Source organism: Papio anubis, chromosome 7 (genome assembly GCF_008728515.1).
Source record: "Papio anubis isolate 15944 chromosome 7, Panubis1.0, whole genome shotgun sequence".
Taxonomy (NCBI): domain Eukaryota; kingdom Metazoa; phylum Chordata; class Mammalia; order Primates; family Cercopithecidae; genus Papio; species Papio anubis.
In genome coordinates this window covers 151,756,106-151,772,704 of record NC_044982.1, presented here as the reverse complement: position 1 = coordinate 151,772,704, position 16,599 = coordinate 151,756,106, and the positions used below count along the sequence as shown (strand labels likewise).

The following is a 16,599-nucleotide window of genomic DNA, read 5'->3' as shown; positions in this document are numbered from 1 at the left end:
GCGCCACTGCACTCCAGCCTGGGCGACACAGTGAGACTCCATCTCAAAAAAAAAAAAAGTGGATTATTGGATCAGAGGTTAACTATAATTCTGTGAGATACTACAAAATTTACCTCCATAGAAATTGTACCATTTTGTACCCCCACCAACAATGTACACTCCAGCCTGAGCGGCAGCGCAAGACTCCATCGCAGAAAAAAAAAAACAACAAAAAAAACCCTGCTGTCCTGGAAAGCAATAGGAGAGTGCATATGTAATGGAAGAAAGAAAGAAAAAAAAATACACCTCTCAAGATGAGGCCACCAGGGCTTAGAAGAGCATCCAAAATTGTAATGTAATTACAGTGCAGATCCTGGGGAGTTTCTATTAATGCAAAATGCCTCTCTAAGAATTAAAAGTTGAGCTCTTCAAGGTAGAGGTACAGTATAGTGGTCTCTCTTTTCGCATGGAGGAAGTCGCTGTGGCCTCCTCCAAAGAAATAAGAAATAAATAAGAAATAATAATAAAAGAAATAAGCCTCCTCAAAAGAAATTGGCTTGGATTCTCCATCTGCAAGCCAAATGCCCAGAGATTCTATGGAAAACAGAGAAAGAAAGAAGATGAGAGAGAGAGGATTTGGAACAATATGTGGTGTTATCATTTAAGAGAGATTTGTTTTCCAAACAAAAATTCCCCAGGAAGATTACAGAATTCTGGGGCAAAATGGAATTCTGGCAAAATGGAAGGTGGTGAGATGTTTCTTTGGTCTTTTCAAATCTTGCTTTTTGCACTATACTGCATCCAGAGAAGCGGTCTACAAATAAAAGCAGAAACATTTTGAATTGGTCTATATTAGATACTAGCATTGAAACTCCTTTGTTGGATTGTATCCCAGAAAAATGACTGACATTAAAAAAGATTATTCGAAAGAATCATTTCATTAATATTCTTTGAAAATTGGCTAGTTTTATATTAATTAATTAGTTATTTCTTTAGCCAAATATTTACTGCATGCCTACTATGTGTTAGGCATTGTTGGAAAGACAATGGTGAGTATTGCTGTGTGCTCTCTGCTTCCAGCTGTCATTCTAATTACATACCGTAAAGGAAGAAGAAAAGGAAAGGCTTCCTATTCTGGAGATTAAACACAACAACATCCATGCATCTGTTCATGGATTAAAAAAGAAAAAATAATAAAATTAAAAATGACAAAATTGTATCATCTTGAAGCAAGTCTGCAATTGTTTTATGCCAAAAAATGTTTAATATTTGGTATGTACTTGGATAACATGATGGTTGCTTTAAGGAGAGAATAACTTACTTTTCTAATTGTGGAATGTATTATAATTAAAGAAAAAAGCTGTAAATTATAAAAATATATAAAAAAGAAAACTAAAATCATCAGCAATTATAGCAATAATTTCCCTCTTTTTTTTGTTTTTTACCATTTCTATCATTTTGGTATAATATTTACCAGTTGATTTTCCATGTGCATATGTATATGCACATATTTTACCTGACTAGGTTCATACCATATAAATATTTTTGTATTTTTTCTATTTTATGAGCATTTATATTTAATTTAAAATTCTGCAAAAATTATACTTGATGTCTGAATTTCATTGTATCATTCTTTTTTTCTCCCCACATTCTAGCAAAATCTTGTATTATCCTTCACTGGATAATCTACCCTATCTCTATTATTGGAATATTCTTTTGTCATATTTGGTTCACAGAAATACTGGGGTTAGTTTTATGTTTATCTGTTCCATTTTATTGATCTTTGTCTGGATTCTAGGTGCAGTAGTACCATACCATTCTAAATACTGTAGTGCTAGAACATATTTTCATATTTAATAAATCCTATTCCCCTTTATAGTGTTTTAAAAATGATCTTTCGCTATTCTGAATGCTAACCGTTTAAAAAGTTATTTCATGTTTTTAAAATAATCCCACTAGAATTTTGCCTGATGTACTAAAGCCATACCTGTATGTTAGTTGCTATCTTTACAGTATTCCCATTTAGAAGCATAATTCTTGACATTTATTTGTCTTTTTGCATGTTGCTCAATAAGGTTTTATAATTCCTTCCAGACAAGAGTCTTGTGCAATTCTTATTCAGGATATTACTGGATATTTTATAATTGATATTATTACCACAAATTTATTTTTCTTCTTTCCCACCCCCAAATCAAGATAGTGATGAATTTAAAAATTTAAAATATATGACATATTTTCTATCCTGCCATTTTAATTAATTCTTTTCAGTTCAAGTCGTTTTTTAGTTGATCCATTTCGGTTTTTCTATGTTGAAATGTGTTCAACATAACTATACATTTATGTAAGGTAGGAGCCTGAAACTGTACTAGAAAAAGTCTGTTATGTCAGTCCATTCCCATTATCTCAACTCAGCATATTCTTCTGAAATAGGGTGAGTAAGCCCTGATTATTTATTTCCTGAAAATGAGAATTTGCTTTCCTTTTTTGTAACACACCTTTTATAAGTTCATTGCACTACTGAATTGTTTAGAACTTCCAGAATAATCCTAAATTATAGTGCTATTGCTGTGCATTCTTGCCTCATTCCAGATATTGATGTAGACTTTCTCTGCTATTTACCATATAGTGGCTGTTTTCTGGGCATGTTTGAAAGGCCTTCATCATGCATAAGCAACAAATAGTATCTGTATTAATTCACTCCTAATGGTATTGAGAAGATCTAGGATGGTGGCTACACAGCAGAACTTTCATGTTAGCACAGAGAGTGCTAAATGGAAGGCCTCACCTTCTTTAATAATTCTTAGAAGAAGCAACAACTTCTGTGTTTCCTGAAGTAATTGCTGTATTTATTGGCATGTTCAAAACAAGCTTCCATTCTAGAATGTGCTCAACATAAATAAATTTCCACTTAAGGGAGAAGCCTGCAACTGTATTAGAAAATGTTATATTATTTTAACCTATTACACCCATAACATTGACCCGACTTATCATATTCTTCCAAGACAGTGTAATCTAGCCCTGAGCAGTTACTGGATATGTTTTAGCTCGAAAGCAGTTTCGGAATATCATTTAGAGCTCAATGAATTTTATTGACACTAGCATTCTTTTGTACAGCATCTTTCTCTAAGATCAGGTGATACCATTCCATCAAATATAATTTTTAAATGGGTTTTCGGTAGCTAGTCATTCAGTGACAGGTCAGTTTTTGTACACAGGCTGATCTAGTTTAGCAATTATTATTATTTTTTAAACATGAGAGGAGACACAACCAGCTCACAGAAATAACGTATTTTCTCTTGCTTTTAACAAAGTCAATGTCCTGAGAAGGAGAGAGGTGCTAATATACCTGAGCACTTCAGTGAGAAAGATGGAAAATCTCTTACAGTGCTCAAATAAAAAGACTGCTTCAGGGAAAAGGGAGTCTAAAAAAATCTGTTGTGGTACATAGCTCTGCCAGGTAATTCTTTCCCATGTCTGTGGGCAAATATAATTTTTCTTCACTTTCCATCATGGGAATAAACAGGAAACATTAATCGTTTTTAAAAGTTACATATATATATATAGATATAAATATCTTATTTTCTGTAGGTAAACATTGTTGATAGTATCTCATGTATTTAAAATGTCTTACTGTTTGATTCAGATGTCTTCTTATTTTCTAAAATTCATTTGAGCAATTTGTGTTCTTTTCTGTCAAGCATTTCGTTAGATTCACAAATAGAACAATATAACATCTTTAAACAAGGAGTGGTAATCTTTTTCAATTCCACTGTGGAATGATATATTTTAAAAAAGAAATTTATTTATAAGCACTTCCAGGGTGCCACTATTCCCCATTTGACCCACGTTAAAAATTCTCCTTATAATCACTACAAATGAAACATATCACTATGAGATGAAAGATCCAATGCTACGTAGTCATATGAATGCACTGTATGTTCTCAACATGGATCATAAGTAAACTGCATTTTAATAACTCAAATTATTGTAAATTCAAAACAATATATAGCTACCAAATAAATGTCATAAACCTGATATGCAGAATAAATAAATAGCAACCTGCGTATCTTAGCTATTAAATTTATGATGGAGTCTCACATGATTCATACTGATATTTTTCAAAACTCAGCTTTCTGTTAGTAACATAACCAATTATATTAATTACTCTGTAGGGCATAGCATTTTGATAATGTAACAGCACAATTTTTGTTAATGTCAGCCATCACTTTGTACCTTTAAAATTTTACTTTTTCATTAATTGTCAGACTCTTGAGTAGTCTTTTGGTGGAGATCTTATATTAAGTTTTTAAAAAGGAGGCCTGTTTTCAATTAACAGTTCCTTGACAAGGTATAACAATATTATACATCTAAATTTTTATTTATTTTTCTCTTTCATTGTTAGCAATCCTCTAAACTCGAAAACATTTTTTCTTCTCTCTGATTTTACATTTGGCAAACATCAATCTTTCCTGTACTTAAGTGCACCATAGTTGACAGGCTGCTTTTGTTAAAGAATGTCAGCTTATACGCTGCCTTAATATGCCAAAATTTACTTTTTATTCAGCAGCATGATCAATTACTATCATCCTGTCTTCAGAAATTAAGGCTTGGAAAAAAATTTGTTTCAGATAAATTTGATTAAAGCAAAGTCCAAATAACTCAGGGCTAAATTTAGAAATGTATTATTGGGTGTCCTCTTATTATTTCCCTGTAAGCATATGACATCTTTAAAGAAGATTTGTTGAATACATATTCTAGTGCTCTTAAAATATAAAGAAAATTTGCTTTCACCCATAACTTGGTTATCTAAAATGCAATTTTAATATTCTTAGTTTGTCTAAAAAAAATGTTGGGGGCCATATATAATTCTAGGAACACAAATTAAATGCTGAGATGTAGTTTTCATATCTTATTTTTAGGAACGTATGATCTTTTTGGGAGGGAGAAGATGGGTTATGCCCAAAACTCTGAATAAGAACTTTCATGAGAAAAACCTCTAGCAAAATACAGTAAAAGGAATAATTGAATCACTATAAATGTAATCAAACTCCTCTGTTCTAGAGACTTTTTCTTTTCTCCATCAAAGAAGTGATATAACATAGTTTCTCCCAATATACAAAATTTAAAATAACAGGGGAGAAATGAAATCTTCCTAAAACAACCACAACATAACCACATTGAAGAGTTGCCTGCGAGGAAGTTTTCTTGTTTGGTTATCCAAAGTAATAGCTGTGTTTGTGTCTGTCTGCATTTTGCTGTCTCTCAGTGTATAAGTGAATACAGAAGAAGGAGAGACAAAGGAAGAGACAGAAACACAGATAATGAGAAACTGAGAAAAGATCAGGGAAGGTTAAGGGCTGCAAATGTAGATACAAAGTTCAGAGTAAAAATTCTTCCTGAATTCTGCTGGAAAGCACTCACATATTTGATTCCATAAATAAAGGACATAAAAGGCTTTCTTAACCACAAAATAACACATGTCTTTCATATTACTTAGACTTTGATTTTTTTAAAAAAACAAAATACATGTAGAATATTTCAAATTCCATACTAATTCAATGAATGCTGGTTTTTTCGTTGGTTTATTATTGGTCCTGAGAGTTCTATCAGAATATTCTCTATGCCATTTTAATCACTGAAGTAGTCCTAGAGTTTTGAAGGTATCTGGAGTTATCAGGGTATATTTTGTCCATTTGTACTTGCCAGGGCAGTAGGAACACAACTGCTGTTATTTTGCCCTAAATCATACAGTAGAGTCTATCTTGAATGGGATATGTTTACATAGGTCTAAGTTACTTTATCCTCTTGGCCCATTGAACACTATAAGATATTTTTAATTAAATAAAGCTTGGCCAACTTATTCTTTCAATATAATTTACATAGCCTATTTTTATAAGAATCCTTTAAAAAGATTGATCTTATCAAAATTTAGTATAAAGTTTCTATTTGATTAGTGGGATTACACTACTATTTTGAAAGCATGTAAATAAATTTTTATATTTCCAATTGTCTTTTTGGATGTACACCATTCTATTTTATTTCTCAATATAGCAATCAATGTTGAGTTTTTGCTATGTGCAAGACAGTGTGCTAGAATAAATACTGAGAATTGAGTGCTGTCAGTCATTAATGAAGGTAACGACAAATTTATAACTCACATAAAAATCTTTAGTTTCTAACCTTTGTAATATATTCACCATAACAAATCCACAATTAAAAAAATAATCCCACTGTTGGGCAATATGTACTCATTCTTGGTTGGGAAACAATGGTCACTACCATTAAATAATTTTTACTGCTTTCTAAATAAAATAGCAAGCAACCTTGAGGTCCTATCAGAGAGCTCCTAGCAGTCTTTAAATACACGCCAGACTTCAATAACAGATTTGGTAGTATTTAAGAAATAAAGCAATGGCAATATAAGTTTTAGAATGACTAAAACTATCATTTGTAACTTCGTGATTGCAAAAATAAGGCATGGCGATACGCTCTTAGTATGCATTTAAACAATACAAAAATATATACGATAAAAAGTGAAGTCCTCTGGATTTTGTTTATTTTTACTAGTGTGAATATGATTTTGGAATAATGCCAAACATTTTGGAGGATGGTACATTAAGGATACTACACCAGCATTAACCCTTCTTCAAATGACTGAATTCCAAATTGAGAAAATAAAATTTAATTAGAATCTGAATCACATCATTATGTCCTTATGTCCACAGTTATATTAGAACATAATTTTAGGAAATCTATTGAGAGTAGAAACTTATGCAAGGGGCAAATGTAAAGAGACCTAAGACTGCTCTTTCCCTCTCTGCCTCCTACAGGACAAAGGTGATAATGCAGGGGAAATGCTATGGAATCTTTGCCTCTGTCACTTCTGAGATCCTATCTTGACCTAGTGTCAGCTCCAAATATTGTTTTTAACTTTAAAATACTCAAGACCAAAGTGATAGCTTGGTCAGAATTCAGATAAGTAAGCACAAAGCCTTGAGAGAGAAATACCCATCACATATTAACTGAAAGATAATGCTACGGTTCACACACTGATGTGACTAAATGGATACATGGTAACTAAATAAATCAATTTGCCGATTACTTTAGAAACTAAAGGTATTAAAAATCAGAATTCAGAGTCCTTGTAATATTATTATACAATAAATATTTGGAATATTTCTATTTATCAATAATGCCATCTGTCCTATCCAATACAAATGGACTACAACCCATAAGGCTCCTTTCCCCATTGATTACTCTGATGAATGAGGTATAACAACTCATAAAACATCATATCATATGACACTGCCATTAAAAAGATATGGAAAAGATGGAAAAAGGAGAAACACAAGATAATACTTAATGTGAAACTGTCAAATCAATTTAGTAAAGCTTTTTTTTTTTTTTTTTTAGATAGAATCTCACTCTGCTGCCCAGGCTGGAATGCAGAGGTGCGATCATAGCTCACTGCAGCTGTGACCTCCTAGGCTCAAGTGATCCTCCCACCTCAGCCTCCCAATTAGCAGGGACTACAGGTGTGTGCCACCATGCCCAGCTAATTTTCTGATTTTTTTGTAGAGACAAGGTCTTGCTATGTTGCCAGGACTGGTCTCGAATTCCTGGGCTCAAGGGATCCTCCCACCTTGCCTCCCAAAGTGCTGGAATTAAAGGCATGAGCCATCATGCCCAGCCTGAATTAGTAAAAACAACCAACATTATGATCCTAAAAAGTATCTGTATGTTGAATAATATTGTTTCAGTCCTGTACTCCCTTAGCACCTCCAAGGAAAACCAAAGAACCAAAAAGATTCCTGGAAAGAGTATAATGGCATATTACGATATGTTTTGGTTACTATAATAATCATCCCAATAAGAATATCCTTTAGGCAGGGGTAATTAAGTTAAAAACACTTTTCTTTCACTTCATAGAAAATTATAAAGTGATAATTTAACTTCTAATAGCAAATTGTTTTTAAAGCAAAATTAGATACATTCTTTATACATTATAATACAGTCTATTGATTTCAACTGAGCAAAATGATCTTTCCCAAACTAATTTTCTTCTTAGCTATAAATGTATTTTCTTAAAATAATGACAGATGATGATTCTGTAGCAAATTACTGTAAGTAGTGCCTAAATTGACATTAAGCTGGAAATTAAATACCACTAACTGGAATTCTCAAATTTTCTTTTTGATGTGGTAATCTGCAATACATTTAGTTATAAGATGAGTATAGTTGGCATGCCTAGATGTTACCTTTGTTTTTCAAGCTCTGTTACGATGACCAGAACTTGTTTTGCCTACTAGCCTCACTGAAAATATTCTACAAACTGTTTACTGGTGAAACTCATATTAAATTGGGATCACATCTGTGGATAAGTGAGAAGAAACACATTATGAATAAATATGTTTACTCTATAGTAATACTTAAGTTTAGCTTAAATAATTTGAAATTTTATATCATTTTATTTTTAGCTTACATTGAATAACAAACAAAGTCCCTGGAGGTGGTAGCGGGGGAGATTCTGTGAAATAACTCAATTTCAAATGTGTCAGCCACAGCAAAAATAATTTAAATAAAGCACAAATTCAGAAAGTATTTTCTCTATCAACTGAAGAATGCAACATTTACAAGAATTCCATAGACCCCAGGAGTTACGGGAAAAGACTCTCAGATATGCAAGCAAGCCTTAGACACAATCAGATTCATTAAAACCACAAGTGCCATCACCAAATTAAGAGGCAGCTAGGTCTGACCGCTTGCAAACTCCACCTTGTTAGCAGGTGCAGCATCTAGAAAGTTCATTCAGGAAAACCAGGATACTAACTCCAAATAAGGTTTGCCAAATCTGCAAGAGGCCGCCTGACCTCATCTTCCCTTCTGATCAAAAGAAACACTAGCACTTCTACAAATGTGAAAGCACATAATTTAGAGAAATGCCGTGTTTGAGCCACTGATTCTTATCTGTTACTATGCCAATGCTACATGATTTTAATTGTATCTTTACAATATATTTTAATATCTGGCGGTGTAAGACTTTCTTATTTTTCCTCCTCTCTTCCCCTATACCCCTCTTATTTCTTCTTTTGGCAAAAACTTTCAGGCTATTTTTGCCAGCTTTATTCTTTTTTATATCCACTTCAGAACCATTTTGTTAAGTGTATTCCATGGGAGACTTGATTCTAATAAAATTAAATTTATTTTAAAAATAAAATTGTAGACAATAGGTATCTTCAAATTATTTTAACTCAGCAACAAGGTATATCTTTTCACTTTTTAGAAGTGTCATCCTCCCAGAAAGATTTATGGTTTTCTTTAGAGCAGTCCTGAAATTTCTTATAGTTTTCATGCTACTGTGCACCTGGTCTTTTTTCCGCATTAGATCTTTTAAGTTGGTTACTGCTGATAGTTAGAAGGTAAAAGATTGTCGTTATATTTCCTTTTTACTTAGCAATCTTATTTAACTCATATTAATTTTGCTCATAGTTCATGTCTCATGGGTTTACTAGGTAGACAATATTATCTGCAAATAATGATTGTATTGCCAATGTAGTTCTTAACCTCGACAAAGAACAGATTCTTGTTCCTTCTAGAGTATATTCTAATCATCAGCTTACTCAGTTGTTTAACTTAAAAGTCTTGCTTTCTGATGATGTGATAGTATAAATTATGGCATAATCTAAAGTCAATATATTTCAGAAACTACTTTTGATATCTGTGGGATAACTAAAAGATCCAACCCCATACCAGGGCACAGATATCATATTAAAAAACAAAAACTCCGTTAATATTTTAGAAGAATGGAAAAACGTGGTCCTTTTTAAATGTTCTTGGAGAAATAAGATGACTCTTAGCCCAAGTGAATAAAATATCAGAAAAATTACCTTCCTCACCAGAAAATATAATGTGATACATGGGCAGAAATATTTTTAAATAGTATATTTCAACAGTTTCTAAAAACTTTAAGCTGCTTGTAAAGAACTCTTAACTTACTGCATTGGGGAATTAAGATAAAGTTAGTGATGACTGTAAGTTTCTATTAAGCAATTTTCTTTCTCAATTGTGCACAGCCAATTACGAGGCAGAACATAACAGCTCAATCAAACATTATTATTCCAGATTTAGTTCAAACCCTTATGAAGTCCACTGAGACTTGATATTGTCTGAATAAAACCTTTTCATAAATTGCTCTTTGGTAGGCTAGAAATAAAATAGATACTGTAGGTACCTTTTAATGGGTCTTTAAGTTCTGCCAGGTATCCAGAGCAGTGGAAGTGAGCTGGCTGTTCATTAACATAACATTTCATAACAGTGAGCCATGAAAGTGTGCTGAAGTCTGGTACCTCCATGTGTAGCTTCCAGGATTTTCAGGGTATGGCTTAAGGACAGAGTAGCTTTTGTTTGTATTCCACCACGAACAAATTTCATTGTGGAAGGTACCAGGGCAATTTGCCCAGTAAGATATAGGACTTCTCCAACCTAAAACAGGAAAGGGACATTAAGGACTGAAATAAGAGAACACTACTCTCTTCATTCAAGCTATTTCTCGAGTTCTTACTTAACTTGACAAATTGTGATAATACCTACTTTGGTAGGTTATTCTGGGGATTAGATGTATCTAAAATATCTATTATATAGAGTTTAGAGCCAGAGCAGGGAACCAAGAAATGTAGCAATTTATTATTATATTGTTATTAGCCATCATTATTATTTCTGAATTAAGACTTTTCCCCCAGCGCAACAAAGTTGACTGAGTTTACTCATGGACCAATAAAGGTACAGCTCGGAATAATTAACCACTGATTTGTTTTAGAGGGCAAAATTAATACAAGGATGAACAGTCATACACTACATCATATGTCATACACTATTTTAAATAGTGTATAAACAGTCATGCACTATTTTAAGACGTAGTCATATGCTGGGCCTTAAAAGAATTAGTTCTGAGTATATGTGATTAACACTTTTATAATATTATAATATATGCCCCAATTAATTGGACACAGGTCTCACTGGGATATTATTTATCCTTGAGGAACATTTAAAATAGGACTAGGAGAAAGATCTTGCTTCAAGTCTGTGTGTTCCTCAAGGGTGGCACTGTGTTTATGGGATGGGGGCTGTGGGTTTCAGGTCATGAAAGCAAGATTTCAGATGTGTCTTTAAAGTTGAAAATGAATTTGCATCTTATTTCACAGACTAATGCCATGGAATTTTTGGCTCCTAAGGACATAGATAGATGATTTTTTTTTTTTTTTTTTTTTTTTTGCAAATCAGCCTCTATAATTGGACATAAGTGATATGAGACCTTTTTACAAAGCATCTGCTACTTTTTCTGTTGAGACGTTTACTAGATCTTGCTCCAAAAGAGCAAGGAGATAATAAAGGCTCTTTACTCCTTTCTGATTTTCATAAAAATTCTGTGATAAAACCCTAAGTTTTTTTCACTATTGGAAAGAGTAAACACATGAACTATTTAGTATATATAGATCCCGAATACAGAGTGGTGGTGAATAAAAACTTTTTTCCTTCCCTATTCCCAGAATGTGTAAATTATTTAATAGAGACTTTGCTAAACTTTTACCACAACTAAAAATTCCTCAGTATTAAAGCTCAGTGAAAAGAAATCTCAGTGCCTGAAGACAAGGAAATCAAACCATGTGACAGTCCCATATGCAACTCCAAATCTGTCCTCATAACTGTCTGTAGAGCTCACAAAAGAGTCACACATGTAGCTATTGGAAGAATATCTTACACAATTTGGCACACAAGTTCTAAGATTAGCAGCTGAAGAGGGGGAGGAGGAAGAGAGGAGCATAATACATTAACTGACACCCATCCACTATCTTTCTAAATTGTTTGGAATGTTAAAAATATTGTTTTGATCAATCTATATATACATCCTCAAATTTGAAAGAGAAATTCAAAGCATGTTGTGGTTGAAAGAACAAATGGTTTTTAAAAAAACACTATGAAATATATGTCACTGAACAAGGGAGTCCAGCCAGCTCCCAAGTGGCATGTTAACATGATGAAAAGCAAATCCAGGATGCTGTGAATCAAAGAGGCATGGGTCTATTTTTAAAAAGGCCTGTGTCTCCCCACCCTGTTTGCCAAGTACAATTTTTTTTTTGGAGTAGCCCAGCGTCCAAAATAGGTAAGCATTTAAATGTTCTAGGAATTACCTGCCCAACACTTGACCACCTCCTCCCCTTATAAGGCCTTCGGCTCTACATACATCATCCATGTTAATTAACAGACAAACAGAAGAGCTGTTCAACTAGTTCACTTCCCCTATTCTTGAACAGATTGTTTGAGACATAATATGAATACTAATTAATGATAAAATATCTGTGAGTGTTTTGAAATATGGACGAAGATAGCACTTTTAGAAAGGCGCCCAGATAGATCTTGTACAACAAGCCCCACTGGTCACATGAAGGGTCAGGCTGCAGCTCGGAGATATGAGAGCAAAACTGGCAGAGTTTTTGGCTCCAATTCAGTGGGAAACTGTGGACCACTTTTTTTTTTTTTGGAGCGGGGGGATTTACTTTCTTGTTAACCTTTTCCCTTTGTTAAATTGGAAGAGTTTAGAATGAAAACTCTTTTCATAGACAAATGGAGAGAGAAACAGAATTTTGTTAAGAGGTCAACTGAGTAGATGGAGGAGTGAGACTTCAACATGTTTGATCTGGGCTTATGGGTCTATGCTCTGCAGCAAAAGAAATACAAGCAGGTTAGGGTTGATCCAATGCTGAGAATGCTGAGTGCCCGGGACTGATTCAGCCTCTGTGATGCCAGGGGCACGGGAAAGATCGTTTAAAAGAACATGATCCCTCTTCAATTCAATCATCCTTTACAAATAGCTTGCTTAGTCTCAGAGAAGTGTACCCTTAGAGATATAGGAAATATACTTTTTGTTAAAGAGTAAAGCATATTATTAGGTTGAATTATAAAGACAATTGAAATAGTATTTTTTATAAGAGTCTAAGTCATGACCAAATCGTGTTGTCTCCTTTCCTTCCAAAACTGAGTATTGTACTTCCTTGTTAAAACCTTTTAAACTGGCTCCATCTTATCTCAGAAACTTTACTCCATTAATAAACCAGTCTTTGTATTCTCCTTCAATTTTGATATCTAATGGAAATGCTTAAATAGTGCTTTATAATTCTTTGGACTTCAGTAATTGCAATTTGTTCTAATGCCAAAGAAAAGAGAAGAAGATTATTCAAAATTAAACTTAACAACAAAATAATTTATATTTGACATTAGAGTTGTTTTTGCATTGAATTTTAACAATGGATATGTAAAATATTAAAGAAATTCATTTGCCTCACTCAAAGAACTGAAAATGTCTCATGAAAATCTGATTTGGGAAAGAATTAAAGTTAGCCACAGTCTGCATTTCATGTATAGCTAGTCCTTATCTGCCTGAGGTAAGGCCTGGAATTCTTACACTTTCTTGTAATTAGATGATTCTTTCCAAGACTGATTCAAGGTTTGTCATGTTCCAATCTTTCTTAAGGGCAGGAGAAATGATCTCTTATTTGCATTTCAAAGTTTTTCTTTGCATTCAACTAAATTTAGAAAATAGAGAGATGTCAACATCAAATTATCAAATGAGATACTGTTAACAGTAGTTGCCTAAGATGACAGCAAATTAAGTCCATAAATAAAGAAGGAAAAAGCATAATAAAGATAATTCGTTGTGGATATGAACTTTTGTTATAACACATATTTTTATGCTTGTTTACACTTACTTGTATTTCTCTTCATATGTGTTAATCCTTCCCCCACCTCCCCACCAGACCTAATGTTAGTACTTTAAGGCCATAGCGAGGCTTTTCTTAAATATTTAGAAAAAAGAGGTATAAGAATGCCTTCTAAGTTAACTGCAAAAATATACACAATATCCTAGGACAGGTCTTTTCCTCCTGATTGGTTGAACTCTTGAGACTTAATATTTCTTGGCCTTGCTTCCTCAAAGCCATCTCCATGTAAATGGACTCCAATTACATCACACAAAGATCCAAAGTCAACTGAAAGCACCAAATGCCACCCCCAGGCCCTGTGCCTAAGGTCCAAACCCAGGCAGTGCTTACCTATGCTACATGGTGAAATACACAATAAAGCTTCAAGAATAGAGAGTCTATGTCTTCTAATTCTTCTGGGTGTCCCAAGTATCCTCATGTTGATGTTACATTGTTCATTCAGTACTACAGGTGGTGGTGCCCTCAGAAGCGACAGCTAGTAAAGTGATTTTCATAGGGCTACTCTGAATTTACTAAGAGCATTCACAATACCACTGGAACTGGTTGAGTTTTCACCAGTTTGGCGAGTAGAATGAAAACTGAAACAGAGATGACACACGGAATCATTAGAAGCACAAAGTACATAAGGAAGGATTCTCTTCCTCCTCATGATTCTATGTTGCTCATGCCCAAAACCTTGGAATCTTCCTCTAATCCTTTCTTTCTATTACTCCCCACTTTCTATCTGCCAGGATATACTGTTCTACTTTCAACATATATCCAGAATCCAACCACTTCTCATCATGTTCAGTGTTACCACTCTGATCCAAGCCACTATCATTTTTCATTTGGATTACAGATACGACTTCTTTTTTTTTTTTTGAGGCAGAGTTTCACTCTTCTTGCCCAAGCTAGAGGGCAGTGGTGCGATCTTGGCTCACTGTAACTTCCACCTCCCAAGTTCAAGCAATTCTCCTGCCTCAGCCTCCCAAGTAGCTGGGATTACGGGCGTTGCCACCACACCCAGCTAATTTTTTGTATTTTTAGTAGAGATGGGGTTTCACCATTTTGGCCAGGCTGGTCTCGAACTCCTGACCTCAGGTGATCCAGCCTGAGGCCTCCCAAAGTCCTAGGATTACAGGTGTGACCCACCACACCTGGTCCTGGATACAACTTCTTAATCGGTTCTTCTGCTTCTACTCTTACAAGAGTCTGTGCTCAACCCAGCACCTGAGTGACCCCTGTAACATGCAAGTCAGATTAGGCCAGCCCTCTGCTCCACCTGTGAATTGAGTTTGTGAATTATCATAACACCATCTTATTCAATAATTCACCAAAGAGATTACCATTAATACCTTTTATGGCATGTTTGAGAAGCATCATGAGGGAAGAGAAACAGTTGACTTACCTACCAAGTGGGCAAGTGCACAAGGTACTCTCTGTGCCACTCGCCCACTTGGTACAGAATGTCAAAGTCAAGAATCCCTAACAAATATTTATATAACTCATCTTTAATTTGAATTTATGAACAGATGATTGTCTAGATGTCAGAGTACTATATGACTCATAAAAGTATGCAATAACATAACACATAGATTTAACACAGAATAAGGAAGTACATGTAACCTAAACTACTTATTTTGGTGAAAAATCTTTATTTAGAGACAGGGTGCCACTCAGTTGCCCAGGCTGGGGTACAGTGGTGTGATCACAGCTCACTGCAGCATCGAACTCCTGGGCTCTTACTCCTGTCTCAGCCTCCCAAGTAGCTGGGAACACAGGCGTGCACAACCACACCCAGCTAATTAAAAAAAAATTTTTTTTTTGTAGAAATGGAGTCTTTTTTTTTTTTTTTTTTGAGACGGAGTCTCGCTCTGTCGCCCAGGCTGGAGTGCAGTGGCGCGATCTCGGCTCACTGCAAGCTCCGCCTCCCGGGTTCACGCCATTCTCCTGCCTCAGCCTCCCGAGTAGCTGGGACTACAGGCGCCGCCACCACGCCCGGCTAATTTTTTTTGTATTTTTAGTAGAGGCGGGGTTTCACCATGTTAGCCAGGATGGTCTCCATCTCCTGACCTCGTGATCCGCCCTTCTCGGCCTCCCAAAGTGCTGGGATTACAGGCTTGAGCCACTGCGCCTGGCCGAGATGGAGTCTTGATTTGTTGGCCAGGCTGGTCTTCAACTCCTGGCTTCAATTAAGCCGCCTGCCTTGGATTACAGGTACTAGCCACCACACCCAGCTGAAAATCCTTAACAGCAGCTAACATTTACTGAGCCATTATGATATGCCATTTAATGTGCTAGGCATTTTACCTGCATAATTTCATTTGATTCTCACAAATCCATTGTAGGCAATATTATTATACTTATTTTAATGATAAGTGCACTGGAACTTGGAGAAGTCAAGTAAATCACTCAAGGTTACACAGGTGGGACATGGCAAACCTGGGATACAATCATAGAGATGTTTGATGGCAGCGCCCATGCAGTCTTAACTAAGTCATATTACTTTTAATTTCCATAGTCATTTTTCTTATCTTTGGCTCTAGTGCTTGATCCAATATTGTATATGAACCTTTCTATACATTTAGTACAGTTTCACCAAAGTTAGTACAGTTTCAGAGAGTTAAATAGCTTTTCCAAAATTCTAAAGAATAATGCACAGAGTCAGATTAGCGTGGTAGATAGAGCTTGAACTTTAGAGCCAGCAAGACCTGGGTTGTGGACCTTTGGACAGATTACCTGTGAAATCAGTTTTCTTATCTGTGAAATGACAATTACGCTATCTGTATACAGAATGCTCAGTATTTTGCAGATAATATATCAATAGTCACTATTAATCTCTAATGTTAAATCATTTGAAAACCGT

The 16,599-nt window shown here is 34.8% G+C and overlaps 1 long non-coding RNA gene across 1 annotated transcript in view; it reads right to left on the bottom strand.

Annotated features, from left to right (window-relative positions):
* LOC110743669 overlaps positions 1-14,671 on the bottom strand; it is a 118,123-nt gene extending 103,452 nt beyond the window's left edge. Inside the window, exon 1 of the long non-coding RNA XR_004185212.1 lies at positions 10,211-14,671. This is a non-coding gene — a long non-coding RNA (uncharacterized LOC110743669). The remainder of the gene's footprint in view (positions 1-10,210) is intronic.
* Between the last annotated feature and the right edge of the window lie 1,928 nt (positions 14,672-16,599).